The following is a 13569-nucleotide window of genomic DNA, read 5'->3' as shown; positions in this document are numbered from 1 at the left end:
TAACATTCACTACCTGCCTGAATGAACAGAACCATTGGTAAGAATTGGCATATTGATGCTCTGTTAAGATTCTCATTCATTTCCTACTCGATTTCTTACATTTCCAGGCTGATTACTTTCCATTCCAGAAATGCAGTTATTTTTTCTCTACATGGCTGCTTGTTTCTTTTTACACCTGTACAATAACTGCTTCTTATAGCTAAGGGGTTATATCATTAATTTAAAGACCACAGCACTGAGTCCTGTGGATTTTTCAAAGCAGAAGTTTTATTTCTCAGAAACTTAACTTCTTCTTTCTTTTAATGGAATTAGCGAGTCAGAATCATATTATACGTATTTTTTTCTTTCCAGAACTGTGATGACACAGATAATTTGATTAAGCTAAGAAGCTCAATTCATATCACCTGTTCTGTTATAAATACATCAGTACAACTGGGAAAATAATTTTATCAAAAAAATTTGGTGCAGGTTGCTTTTAGATATCATTTTTATCTCTGATGTAGGACCTTGTCATCCATTGATTTGCCCTGGAATAGGGATGTTTATGAATCAAAAAATTCATATAGGGTAGCTACTGAACATGTCTTTACTGAAGAATGCAAATAAGCATGCAGTCCTTGCAAACAAGGAGCTTACTACCTATTTGGAAATGCAAGGAATATACACAAATGACGTTGAATTAGAATAACAGAAGTCAGTAAAATCTAAGACAATAAAGAAAATTCACCATGCTGTGCACAAACAAGAGCCAAATATTGGATGGAGACTAACAGTTATTGGAGGGAGAGGGAGATGCTGAAGGCTTATTAAGAATAAGAGTTACCCTTTTAAAATTTTTTGTATAAAACTGCATCTTCTTTATTTTGCATGCTTCAATTTCAGAACAAAATAAACAAAAATCCCATAATATGCAACATTCAATCCTGTTGTCAAATTAGGGAGGGGATGGGGTTAGAGGCCCTTGTTTCCTGCCTTAGGCACAAGGACGGAAGAGAATAAACACAAGACATTAGCAGAGGGAGCCAGGTGAGACAGCATCACTCAAGGCTGTGGTGGGAGCCATGGGGACACTATTCAGAGGGTACAAGATTTCCAAGTATAAACTCCTAGTCTACCTCCTCCATGTGAGACACATCCTAATCGCCCTCGAGTGGGGAGGGAGGATTGTATCAGGAACAGCAGCACCAGCTTCCTCTGCTGCCACTTCATCTTCATCTGTAGCTAGACCGAGCTTGTTCATGGTAGATGCTGTTGAAGTAGGTCTGGGAATCCTCAGGGCAGAAGCCAGAAGAGAGCCCTGCAGTTTCAAACAGCAGCACCACCAGGTCTTTGACAGCTTTGTCATCCTTGTCCGCCTCAGCTTTCTGCTGCAGTGTCTTCACAATAGGTTGGTCAAGGTTGATCTCCAGGTGCTTTTTGGCCATCATGTAGTCTATTGTAGAGATGTCTCAAAGTGTCTGAGCTTTCACAATCTACTTCATATTGGCTGTTCAGCTGTAGGTGCCAGTCACAGTGCAGCAGGATGAAGAAACAGACTATTGGAGATTGTCACTTTCTCAATCTTCAAGTTTTCTTTCAGGAGCTTGCAGAGGTTCTCAAACTGCCTTGCTCTCCTCCATTTTCTTCTTCTCCATCCTTAGGTAGCCTAAGACCCTACTAGGTAACTGAGACCAGGCTCTTTCCATCAAACTCACTGAGCTGCTGCATGCAGTACTCATCAGTGAGCTTGGTCCTATTTACTGCCTCAAAGCCCTGCCTCCTCACTCATTCCACAAAAGCAAAGTTGGCCACCTGCTCTTTGCTCTTGCCAGTGATGTCATAGATGGACTTCCCATCTCCATGTGAGAGACATGCTCTGACAGAGATGTCATCTCATCTCCAGACTGGGTGGTGTGATAGTGCAGCAAGTTAGACAGGCATCACCAGTTAATAGAGTCCTCATGGATTCCAACCTTTACATTTTTAGAGAATTCCTCATGGAATTTCTTATAACATTCCTTGTCTTCTGCCAGCTCAGGGAAGAGCTCATGGCACTTCCCAAGAGTGTTTTTGTGTGGAATTTCAGGATTCTGCTCTGCTGGCACACTTCTCGGGAGATGTTCAGGGGCAGATCTTCAAAGTCAACTACACCACAGATAAAGCTGAGACACTCTGGTGTCAGCTCATCATAGCACATGCTGGACATAGAGGTTGATGTTTTTCTTTTCTCTGTTGTTCTCAAAGAGGTCAAAGAAAGCCCTACTCTTTTTCTCAGATCAAAGAGAGCCTGGTGAGGGATGAATAGCAGTGCCCTGAATTCCAACTGACCCTCTACAGAGATGTGCTTGACTGGCAAGCAGTCTTCCCAGTCATTGGTGCGGCTCTCATAGAATTCTCCATACTCTTCTGGGTGATTTCATCAGGCTTTCTGATCCAAATGGGCTTAGTCTTGTTTAGTTATTCCAGATCAATGCATTTTTGTTGTTGATCTTCTTGGTTTTCTTTTTCTTATCCTTACTGCTGTTACCCTCCTCACCTGAGCCCACATCTTCAATCTTGGGCTTTTTCTCATCTTAATCATCCTGTTCTTTCTTACCTTTCTTTTTTTTCTGCTTTATCATCACTGACTTCCTTCACCCACCCTTTCCTTCTCCAAACAAAGGGTGATGGGATAGCCTATAAACTACAAGTGTTTCTTTGACCTGCCTGTCTTACAAATACTCTGTCTGGTCTTCTTTAAAGGGGAGGATCACTTTGGTGCCACTGCCAATGGGATCAACAGGGTCAACACATACAGTTAAGAAACCCCTAGCATAAGACTCCCAGGCATAGTGTTCATCCTCATTGTGCTTTATGATCACAACCACTTTTTCTACCTCCAGGTAGGCAGCATAAAAGCCAACACCAAATTGCCCAGGCCTGGAGATGTCTGCACCAGCCTGAGGAGCCTCCATAAATGCTTTAACACCACACTTGGCAATAGTTCCCAAATTATTTATGACATCAGCCTTGGTCACACCAATGCCTGTGTCCACCGAAGTAGGGTGTGTTCCTGAGGGTAGGTGATGATGTCAATTTTCAGCTCTTCACCACTGGCTAACTTGGAAGGTCCTGTCAGGTTCTCAAAGCAAATCTTGTCCAAGGCATCAGAAGCATTAGAGTTAACTCCCAAATGAAAATCTCTTTGTCATAATAGCAGGTATTGATGATGAGACACATGAGTTGGGCAATTTCTGCCTGAAAGACTAAAGTCTCCATCTCCTCCTCTACATGGTGCATCTCCTCGGGCATCTTGAAAGGAAAAGATTAACAAGTGCTAGTGAACAAGGTGGGTTGGGACTGTCCAACATGCACATGGCTCCAAAGCTGCGTGGGAGTGACTCAAGAGCAAGAGTTACATTTTAATGAGTGGCTATTATCTGCCAGGCATTGTGGTAGGCATTTTACACTTGATTTGTTTCAATTTATAAATAAATAAATGTCTGGTTATATTTAGATCTGCATTTCACATGAGGACAATGCTGAGACTTTTAAAATAAATGTTAGTAAGTGGTCTAGGTGAAATTTGAACCCAGACATATTTGGCTGCAAAGCCTAGGTTCTGTTTGCAACATATACTTTATAAAAACATGCCAGGCAATGGGTAGGAGGTTTTGATCTGATTATTGAAAAAGTAGTAAAAGATAAAGTGAGAAAGAGGCAGAGAGTTAAGGAAGGAGGAAGAAGAAATAGAACATTTTAGACTACAAAAATAGCATGATAGTGGAGGCAAAAAATGTATATATAAAGTGTTTGAACAATGAGTAAATGAATTTGCCTGGATCAAATGTAGGGGATGCTTGCAAATGTGCTTGATAGCATGGGCTCTGGATTTTGACAGTTTGGTTTAAATTCAAGTCATCCATTTATACCTGACCTCTCCTAGGCAGACTACAACATCACATAGAATAGTTGTGATGATTTAAAGATCTAATACAATTTAGGTGCTGGTAATACAGACGTTTTTGGTATGTGAAAATTAATCAGGCTGTACAATTATGTGTGCTGCTTGGTATGTACATGTCAGAAAAAGATATTTTTTGTAAAAGGAGCTAATGCATGTGTAAGCATTCACTGAATGTTAATTTATTATTCTCAATGTATTCAGGACGGTGAGATATTAGAATAAGATCTTAGCAGAATGTTGGAGCATTGCAAAGGGCCTCTTACCTGAGGAGGGTCAAAGAAGGATTGGAAAGATGGAGATATATTCACAGTGTTGTTTAGGAAGCTTGTCTTTGTCTCAGTGTATAGAATGAGTTGTTGGAATTACAGAAGGATATAGAACAGTGAGACCAATGAAAAGATTTTGCCGTCACACAGAAGTCCAGTAATATGGTCCTGAGGCAAGTGATGGTGAAAAAGAGAGATTCCACAAAGGAAAAATCAATAGGATTGGACAGTGGGATGTAATAGGGAAGGAAAGTAAAGATTCGAAAATAACTTCTCTAGTCTTTAGAGTAAGAATGATTGGAAGAAAAACCTGAGTGGGGGAACAATGGCAAGGAGGTTGATTTTAGATAAATCCAGTTCCAAGTGTCAACATCTGGTTGGCAGCTGGATGTGTCAATCAACAATAGAGGACATGCTCCAAGAACTAGTAATTACATAATTAGTAACTACATAAAGTGTGAATAGTTTCTTGTGATTATTACACAAAGGAAAATCCAAAAATCTGGTAGTGCAAACCGAAAAATTTTCGATATGATTATGTGTGTATTTCGTAGTTTTTCTCTTTGGTCCTATAATTAAACCATATGTATCTCTGTCTATAAACAAATAATTCAGAAAAAATGCATCTGAACCTATAGAAATCTATAAAATCCACAAGTTTGGTGACATTTTAGTTACAGGGAGTTAGACTTCTATAACCATAATGGATAGAGTTTAAATTAAATGATTGTCACATGTTGGTAAATTGCAAGTACCTGTTTTGAAGACCCCATATATTCTCTCTTTCAAAGAATGTTTATGATTTCTTGAACATACTTTTAAGAGATTTAAAAAGATATGATTAATTATTTTCTATTTATAAGCACAAATGTTGTTGAGGACATTCTTATATATTTACCAAAAAGTGGACCCAATCATAATATATTGAAAACTTAAATCCACCACACAACAAATTCTGGATGAAAACCTCACCCAATACTGGATTAATGTCATTTCTGTTTCTCTGGTATTAAAATAATATAAAGTAAAAATAAATTTCAACTTTAGGATCCAGGAAAAATGCATGCATGTGTATGTGTGTGTGTGTGTGTGTGTTTGTGGGTATGTGTGGTATGTGTTGTGGGTTTGTGTGTTTACGTATACACATGAATGCATGCATGTGTAAATATAAAGGGGTGGAAGGGAAATTATAAAATAAGTTTACTGTAGTTGTCCAAGGGAAATTGATTTTATAATTAAATACTTAGAAAGATTCAATCCTGTGGTAAAGTAACATGTTGAGGCAAGATATCTTTAAAATATCTCTTTAAAAAATAGCTATTTTTAAAAGTTCTGTCACTAAAGGCTTTTAAATTTTTCTGAATTCAAACATAAATATTTGCATGCTAGAGTATGCAGAAAAATGCCAATAACACAGAGGATATTTGTCTACTAGCCATGCCTTCAAAAATAACAGTGCTCTTTCAGCAGACACATTTTGGGGTACCCAAGAGAATGTAGAGACAAAGTTAAGTCATTAATGAATCTGCCTCTGAAGTTAAGAATTAGAATGATGTTATTGCGCTGCAAACCTCCTCTTCTCTCTATCTGCCCCAGACAAAATGCCAATTATTCACTGGTGATTACATCAATGAAATTTCCTGATTATCTCCTAGGTGCACAGAACTGCTAATATTATAAATAGAAATAATTCTAAGATATAATCCCAGCTCTCAAATAGCCTAGTTAGGTACATGGGTAAGTACTTAAAAAGGAAAGCTAATAATACAAGTAATATATATAATTTAGTGGACAAATAGCATGTAATATAAAATAGTTTGGAGATTAAAAGGGAAGGAAGCCAATCCTAGTGACCCACTGTGTACTAAGTACTAGTCAGCATGAATACTTGAATCAGGATGATTGTTCCTCACTGCTATACCCTCAGCACCTAGAAGAGTACTAAGGATGAATAGAGACTGAATAAATATTTGTTGACTAAATGAGGAAATAGTTCTCTCATTCAAGATGCACAGAATTCCTAAATAATAGATATTTCCACTTTATAGATGTTAAAACTGAGGATGTGAAAGATAAGTAGCATGTCCTGAATCACATAGTGGCACAAGATGAGATCCACCTGTCACCAAAAATCTTACTTTTGCCACTGAAAGGTGGCAGAACTCAATGGAAATGAACCAGTTTAGTGTTGATTTGGACAAAAATATGTACTCTGAGTAAATTGGTCAGAATTCCATAGAAGATTATTTTTTAAATGAATATTGTAATTGATAACGTAAAGCTTTAAAATTGTTAAAACTTAGGTACATCTGATCTAAGGTAGTGGGTTGTCAGCATATCAATATTTAATTTCCAAAGAACACAAGCATTGTTTTTAAGGGACTGTTAATACTTTCTTATAGCTTAAAATGAGCAGACGGAAAGAATGACCTTCAACTTTCTACAGGATTTTACATCCAACAGTAGAAAGTGCCGCATGTAAGATTTACACTTGACTAGACTGGTGACAACTGCAGCTCCCGTCCTAACGACCTGCAAGAAATTCTGATACAAAACAAGAGGAAAGTCATGGCATAAAATTGTATATGAAAGTTTGGTTTTGAAAGTGCACTTTACATACAGTGCAAAGTTTCACAGTTTGATTGAAATAGTTTTTCCTTTCCAAAAATATTTACTTAGTATTAGTAAATATTCTAGTGTAAATTAGAGTATAATAGATTTAGCAATAAAAAATGAAACAAAATCAACTAGATAAATTAAAAACAAAATTATAAAACTTAATGTAACATCTGGTATGTGAGAAAACACTAATGTCTTAGAGCAACAATGAGAATGGGTTGTCTTTTTGTTTATTTCTATAAAACGATATTAATCAAGGGTGCATATTCAATACAACGCAAGGCATGCAGTATAATTACAATGCAGTAGAAGAAAGATATTCTCAGACATTATCCATCTATTTTCAACAGTGTGGATTTTTGACACACAGAATTAACATAGATCTATCAAAAGAATAATCGAAGAACTTTTAAATAATAATCAACATGGGTTTTTTGTCCAATTGAAGCGAGAGAGATAAATACATTACATCTATGCATTTCCTTCTCACTCAGCCCCACATGCCCTTGGACCCATGGGACCAATATCATTGCTGTCCATTGAAACAGCCGTAATAGTTTTACTGCACTTGAGTGATGTGGCCAGTGCTTTGCTAACTCACTTTATGTAATTTATATATATAAATTAGAAATTATCTGACACAATTATGGAGGCTGAGAACGCCCACAGTATGATATCTACATGCTGGAGACCCAGGAAAGCAGATGATGTAGTTCTAGTCTGAGTCCAAAGGCCCGAGAACCAGGAGAGCCAGTGTTGTGAGTTCTATTCAGAATTTGGAGAAGACTGAAGTCCAGCTTGGGAACAGGCAGAAAGTAAATTCTTCCTTCCTCTTCCTTTTCATCCTGTTCAAGCTTCCTCGGGTTGGATGGTGACCGTGTCACTGGGGACAGCAATCTGCTTCACTTTGCCTGCTGATTCAAATGTTAATCTCATCCAGAAACACCCTCATCGACATAGCCAGAATAATATTTGACCAAATATCTGAACATCCCATAATACAGTGAAGTTGACACATAAAATTAACAATCACAAAGAATAAACGGGATGTAGAGGAAATTTTATCTTTGTATAACCAGGCACGGGAAAACAGTGCAGCAGGACCTGCACCCTGCATCTTAGTCTGAAAGCTATGCTCCCTCCCACCGTGCTGCATTGCCTGATCTCAGACAAGGCTTCAATGCAGTGCTTTGGGTGGGAACTGCAGGTGATCAAGGTTGGCATCCAGGATGAATTATGTCGTGCACCTCTGAGCCTTATGATTGCCAATTCTATATTTAAAAAAACAAAATATTATGCCCCGGAGAAAAGGAAAATGGAAGATTGACTGGTAAAGGAAGGTCAGATAAAAATAGACTGTAAACAACACGCAGAAGAATTTGGAATTTGGACGGAGGGCTGCAGAGTATGGTGACCAACTTGTTCTGGTTTGCTTAAGACTCTCAGTTTTAAAAGTGAAAGTCCTGTGTCCTTGGAACTCCCTCAGGTCCAGGCAAACAAATTGGGCACCTTAACAATAGAGAAGTGATGCTCAAATTGTCTCTTGTGAAAACTGATTTTTGTTTCCTAACCCATTGAAGACTAATACTTTTATAAGATACAATAAAATGAGTCACTAGAATGAAATGGAAAAAGGCATACAAGCTCACACTTTCGTATTAAATTCAACAGATATAAATTACTCTAACAAATGGCTATAAAGGTTACTAAAATGCTTACTCGTAATTTCTATACTGATCTTTTGGGGGACCAGTTACAACCCATTTGAGATGGGTCCTGGTATAAGGACCACACCAATGCAGAAATGAGGATCTATTTGTACAGTCTGAAAAGGGAAGAGGCAGAGTGAACACCTTTATTCTGGCATGATGGATTGCAATTGGAAAGGACTAGAACAAGGATAATAGATGGTAATAGAAGAGGGAGGTATGAAAGATGGGCAGAGAACAGGTGAGCAAAGAAAGGAAATCCCAGTGACCCGAATACAGAGATCAAGGAATGGAAACAGAGCTCATCTTGAAGTTTCTCACTAAATGAAGTCTTCTGCAGCCACTGGTCTTTAAAGCTAAAGAAATTACATTTAAGAAATAATAAAACAAAAGCAGAATGTAGACTGTGAGAGAGTGGGCTTTGGTTGTAAGTAAACTGCCCATGCCCAAATCCAGACACCCTTAGTTGTTGTGAGTTACTTGACCATGGCCTGTTTTCACCACTCTGTCTCAGTTCCTTTATCAATAATATGCCACTTCTCCTACTATCTATCCCAAAGTGTTGTTTTGATATATAGTGAGATTTTTTTTTTTTTTATTTTTTTGAGATGGAGTTTCACTCTTGTTGCCCAGGCTGGAGTGCAATGGCACCATCTCGGGTCACTGCAACCTCTGCCTCCCAGGTTCAAGTGATTCTCCTGCCTCAGCCTCCTGAGTAGCTGGGAATATAGGCATGCACCACCACACCGAGCTGATTTTGTATTTTTAGTAGAGACAGAGTTTCTCCTTGTTGGTTGGCTGGTCTCAAACTCCTGACCTCAGGTAATCTGCCCGCCCTGGCCTCCCAAAGTGCTGGGATTACAGGCGTGAGCCACTGCACCTGGCGAAGATTTGTATATATCATATATATGTAATAGATAGCAATGTATATTATATACTATATAAATAATTTGTAATTTATTATATATAATGGTATATGGTATATTTATATCTACATACATATATAAATATCTACCATTTAGTACTATGACTGACACATAGCTAATGGTTACTCTTTGCTCATTACAGATATTAGTAAAGTATCTCAGTAACAATCATTCCAATCTCATATCTTTTGGGAAATTTTTGCCTCCATTTACAAAGTGATTTAATAGTAACCTATGAAAAAGTGTGATTCCTTATTTATTAGGGAAAATTTATAGTATATTTTCCTATTGACTTTGCAATTTGTCAGTACTTGCCAACATTGTACATGCTGATTTATGCCACAATTGTTTGGCCCCCTCCAAAATACCATGCACTATTTAGAAGAAAGAGGTTCATTAACAGCGGTCAGTTTGGCTCTGTTTGGCTTGTGCCTATTTGAAAGCCTCCTTGCAGCATAACTTCCGAAGTTGTTGTTGTATTGGTTCTTAGCATTTCTCCATTTTCCCTTGATTTCCTTTGATCTGATTTCTTTACGTATCTCATTTACTCTCCAGGTACTGTTTGTGCCTCCTGTTAGGGACATATGTTTTGTAATGGTACTAAGCCTGGTTGATACCTATCCTAGTGCAGTTGTTCTCTATAGTCAACACCGCTTTGTCCTCTTGGTGCATATATCACATAGAAGGAGTAAAATTTACAAAGGCCCTAGGGCAGTAGGATGCTGGCATGTCTGAGAGTAGCAATAGGAGGAGGGAGTGGCCAGAAGTAGCAGGAACAAGAGGGATGGACAAGATATGGACATTGAGGTCCAAGACAAGGAGGGAGTCAGATCTAGCAAGCCTCTGGATCATGGCAGGAACTTTGAAATTGCTTTAAATGTGATAGAATTCATTAGAAGATTGAGCAGACTATGGTATGAACTGACTCACATATAAAAATGGACACTCTGGCTGCTGTGTGTTGACTAGACTATCTGTGGGCAAGGGTGGAAGCCACGTTACCAAGAAAGACTCAGTATGCTAATATAGGTCAGTCCATTTCTCTTTGCCAATACTAGGTACACAGCTGATATCATAGGCTTTGGTTTTACCTATCTATAGATTATTTGAACTTGGAAGCCATATAAAACCACAGAAAAGTCAGCAGAAGGAGAGTAGAAACATCAAGAGTCATGAGAGCTTCTGATGCCCTGAGATACAGAAAAAAACAAACTTGGTGGACTGTCTGATCTAAGTTTTATATTTGTGAGGCTTAACGCCTGTAGGGGATGTCTTGAGGTCTCAGGACAGAATATTTAAAGTACAGCATGTAGGTTCACCCACGTTTTAGTATTAATCTTTAAAAAAGTAACCAGTTTTTATCCTTCACATCAGTTCTGTTAGAATTACAGATTCATAAACAGATGTAGTTGTTAACAAAGTAGAGAAACAGAATATTTGATTTAGCACACTGACATTTACAGTATAAGTCAAATTGCTTTTAATCAAAACATTAAAAAAATTCATATTGTCTGTAAGTCAGAAAAGTTTCCTGGGGTTGTTAGCTTTGCATACACAAAAGTATTATATGTTTTAAGTGTTATTTTTTATTCAATTATTTTCCAGAAGTAGATGGAGGATAGCAGACCTGTGGGTGAGCTTTAAAATTAACTTATCCTATCAGACCACTGAAATTCTCATCTGTGAACAGGGAAACAGATCCAGTGAATGAGAAATGAACTTCAGAACTATCCATTATTCTTGGCAAACTAAATTATAGTCTCTACTCTCTATTCGAGAATCAGTGTTTCACCTGGTTTCAGAAGTGATCAGTAAGAGTGACAAGAAAGAGAAAAAAGAGAAAATCCTTCCTGGGCTAATACCTTCGCATCGCTAATAAGATCAAGTTATTAAACCATGAAAAGCATTCTGAAAATCCCTGGGTTGTTTTCAGACAAGTAACCTTTTGTAAAGTTAAGGATATCTGAGCTTCTAGCAGCCAAACTGGGTATGAGGAAGTTTAGTGCTTAAATTTGCACACTTCAAACTGTCAGCTCCTTCAATGTGGAATGATTATTAAGTTCTTAGAGATTTTCCCCTTTTATCTTGCCTATTGTGAATAATGCGTCAATGAACATGGAAGTGCAGACATCTCTTCAACATACTGATTTCAATTCCTTTGGGTTTATACCCGGGAGCAGGATTGCTGGATCATATGGGAATTCTATTTTTTGTTTGTTTTTTGAAGACTGTATGTACTGTTTCTCAAAATAGCTGTAGTAATTTACAGTGCCACCAACAGTGTATAAGGGTTTCCTTTTCTCCACATCTTCCCAATGCTTATTTCATCTTTTTGATAATTGCCAATCCAACAGCTGTGAGATGATATCTTACTGTAGCTTTAATTTACATTTTTCTTATGATTAGAGATAGAGTATTTTTTCATGTATCTGTTGAGCATTCATGTGTCTTTTTTTGAGAAATGTCTATACAAGCCAAAAATCAACATTTTATGTATTGTCACTACAAAGAAAGATGATAAATATTTGGGATGATGGCATGGTAATTAGCCTGATTTGATCATCCACAATGTATACATATCTCAATTAAAACATCACCTTGAACCCCATAAATATATATAATTATTATCTGTCAATTAAAAATAAGACATAAAAAAGTAAGTTTTTCATTTGCAAAAGAATCTCTGCCCATATACCTGCTAATTAAATTACTAATCAGGCAATAATCCCTAATGTTACATTGCCTAGAAAATGAAATGACAAGGTCATAATTATCTAAAGCATTACTTTAAAAGACTCGGGGAGAAAAGCTAAGCAAGCCATGGCTGGCTGAAGAGGCGAGATGATATGAGGACATTCAAGTGGCCATAGTTCATTAAACCACCTTCCTGTGCTATTCAGAAAATTGTGTTCAACAGTAACTAGCTCATTTAATATCTGAAGTGGACCATTCAGATGGTTAAACAAATGAGATTCATACAAGCCTCGTCACCGTGTAATTCACATCTCATTTGCTCTTTCCTTTGTGCTAACATCTGCTACTTCACGCTCACTATCTGGATAACTCTTGTAAACTCTCCCACTGAAAACTTGGAAGGCAGTGTTCAGTTTCATTCACATGATGTATGTTCTGCTGTCTCCTCGAAATGGAATGTAGGCAACTTTAAAATGCTGTGTCGCACTTTGACTTTTGGGAACACCTGCGCAATTTTGTTTAAAGTAAACCTAAAGAGGACCAAATGCTGCTTTTCTGAACCCAAAGTCATATTCCTAAAATCTCATGTTATAGAAGTCTAATTCAGCAAAACATTCTTTCATACCCATTGAACACTCTCATAGTTAGCAAGCATCTGGTATTTCTGATAACCCTATGTGCTGACTTTACAAACCCTTCTGAAGCATCAAAATGAAACCATGTGAAAGTACCAAGTCTTTCCATTGTCCAAGAGAGTTGCTGACACCTAAATATAGCTCATTCTTGCCTCTTACATCTACCCAAGACATTTGTGGGTATCTCTGATAAGCTACCATATTTTACAAACTAGTAAAGCAGATAGAGACTACAGATATCCTCTAGTAAATTTTAATTAAATGCTTTCCCTTTTACAAGGAAATTTGTAAATCCAAGTGTCTGTTAAGCTACGTGGTAAAGAAGGAGGTGAACCATCCCTCTCAAAGATAGATTTGTATAGTTATAGTAGGTCTCCCAGGGTCTTGAAGGCATTCAGGTTAGTATGTTTCTGGTTTCCCCAGAAGTGATCCAAACATTGATCTGTAAGGCAATTTTATTGAAAAATGCCACAGTTGTGACTGGCTGGGGCCAGAGTCGCAGGCAGTAAAGGAATTTACTAAGAAAGGTAAAGAAAGGCACATTTATTAGAGAACATACAAAGATACATTGCAAGGGTGCAACAGACGGGACAGCAGAGAAGGGGCTGTCTGCCAAGAGGCAGGGGTTGGAGGGAAGTTTTATAGGGTTGTGCTGGAGCGTACTACCTGTGTAATGAGGTCCTGCTGCTGGGACTACATGCAGAATGAGGTAGTGGGTTGTTTGTGATGACCCACCTCTCAGAACAATTTTCTCCGCCAACCTGGGGCCCCTTCCTCATTGTTGCTTACTTAACA

The 13569-nt window shown here is 37.9% G+C and overlaps 1 pseudogene; it reads right to left on the bottom strand.

The window, feature by feature from the left end:
• Nucleotides 1–1106: 1106 nt before the first annotated feature.
• On the bottom strand, nucleotides 1107–3270 carry LOC116466285 (heat shock protein HSP 90-beta-like; annotated as a pseudogene).
• Between the last annotated feature and the right edge of the window lie 10299 nt (nucleotides 3271–13569).

Source organism: Hylobates moloch, unplaced genomic scaffold, assembly GCF_009828535.3.
Source record: "Hylobates moloch isolate HMO894 unplaced genomic scaffold, HMol_V3 SCAFFOLD_4, whole genome shotgun sequence".
Classification (NCBI taxonomy): Eukaryota; Metazoa; Chordata; class Mammalia; order Primates; family Hylobatidae; genus Hylobates; species Hylobates moloch.
This window is presented reverse-complemented; position numbering and strand designations above follow the sequence as displayed.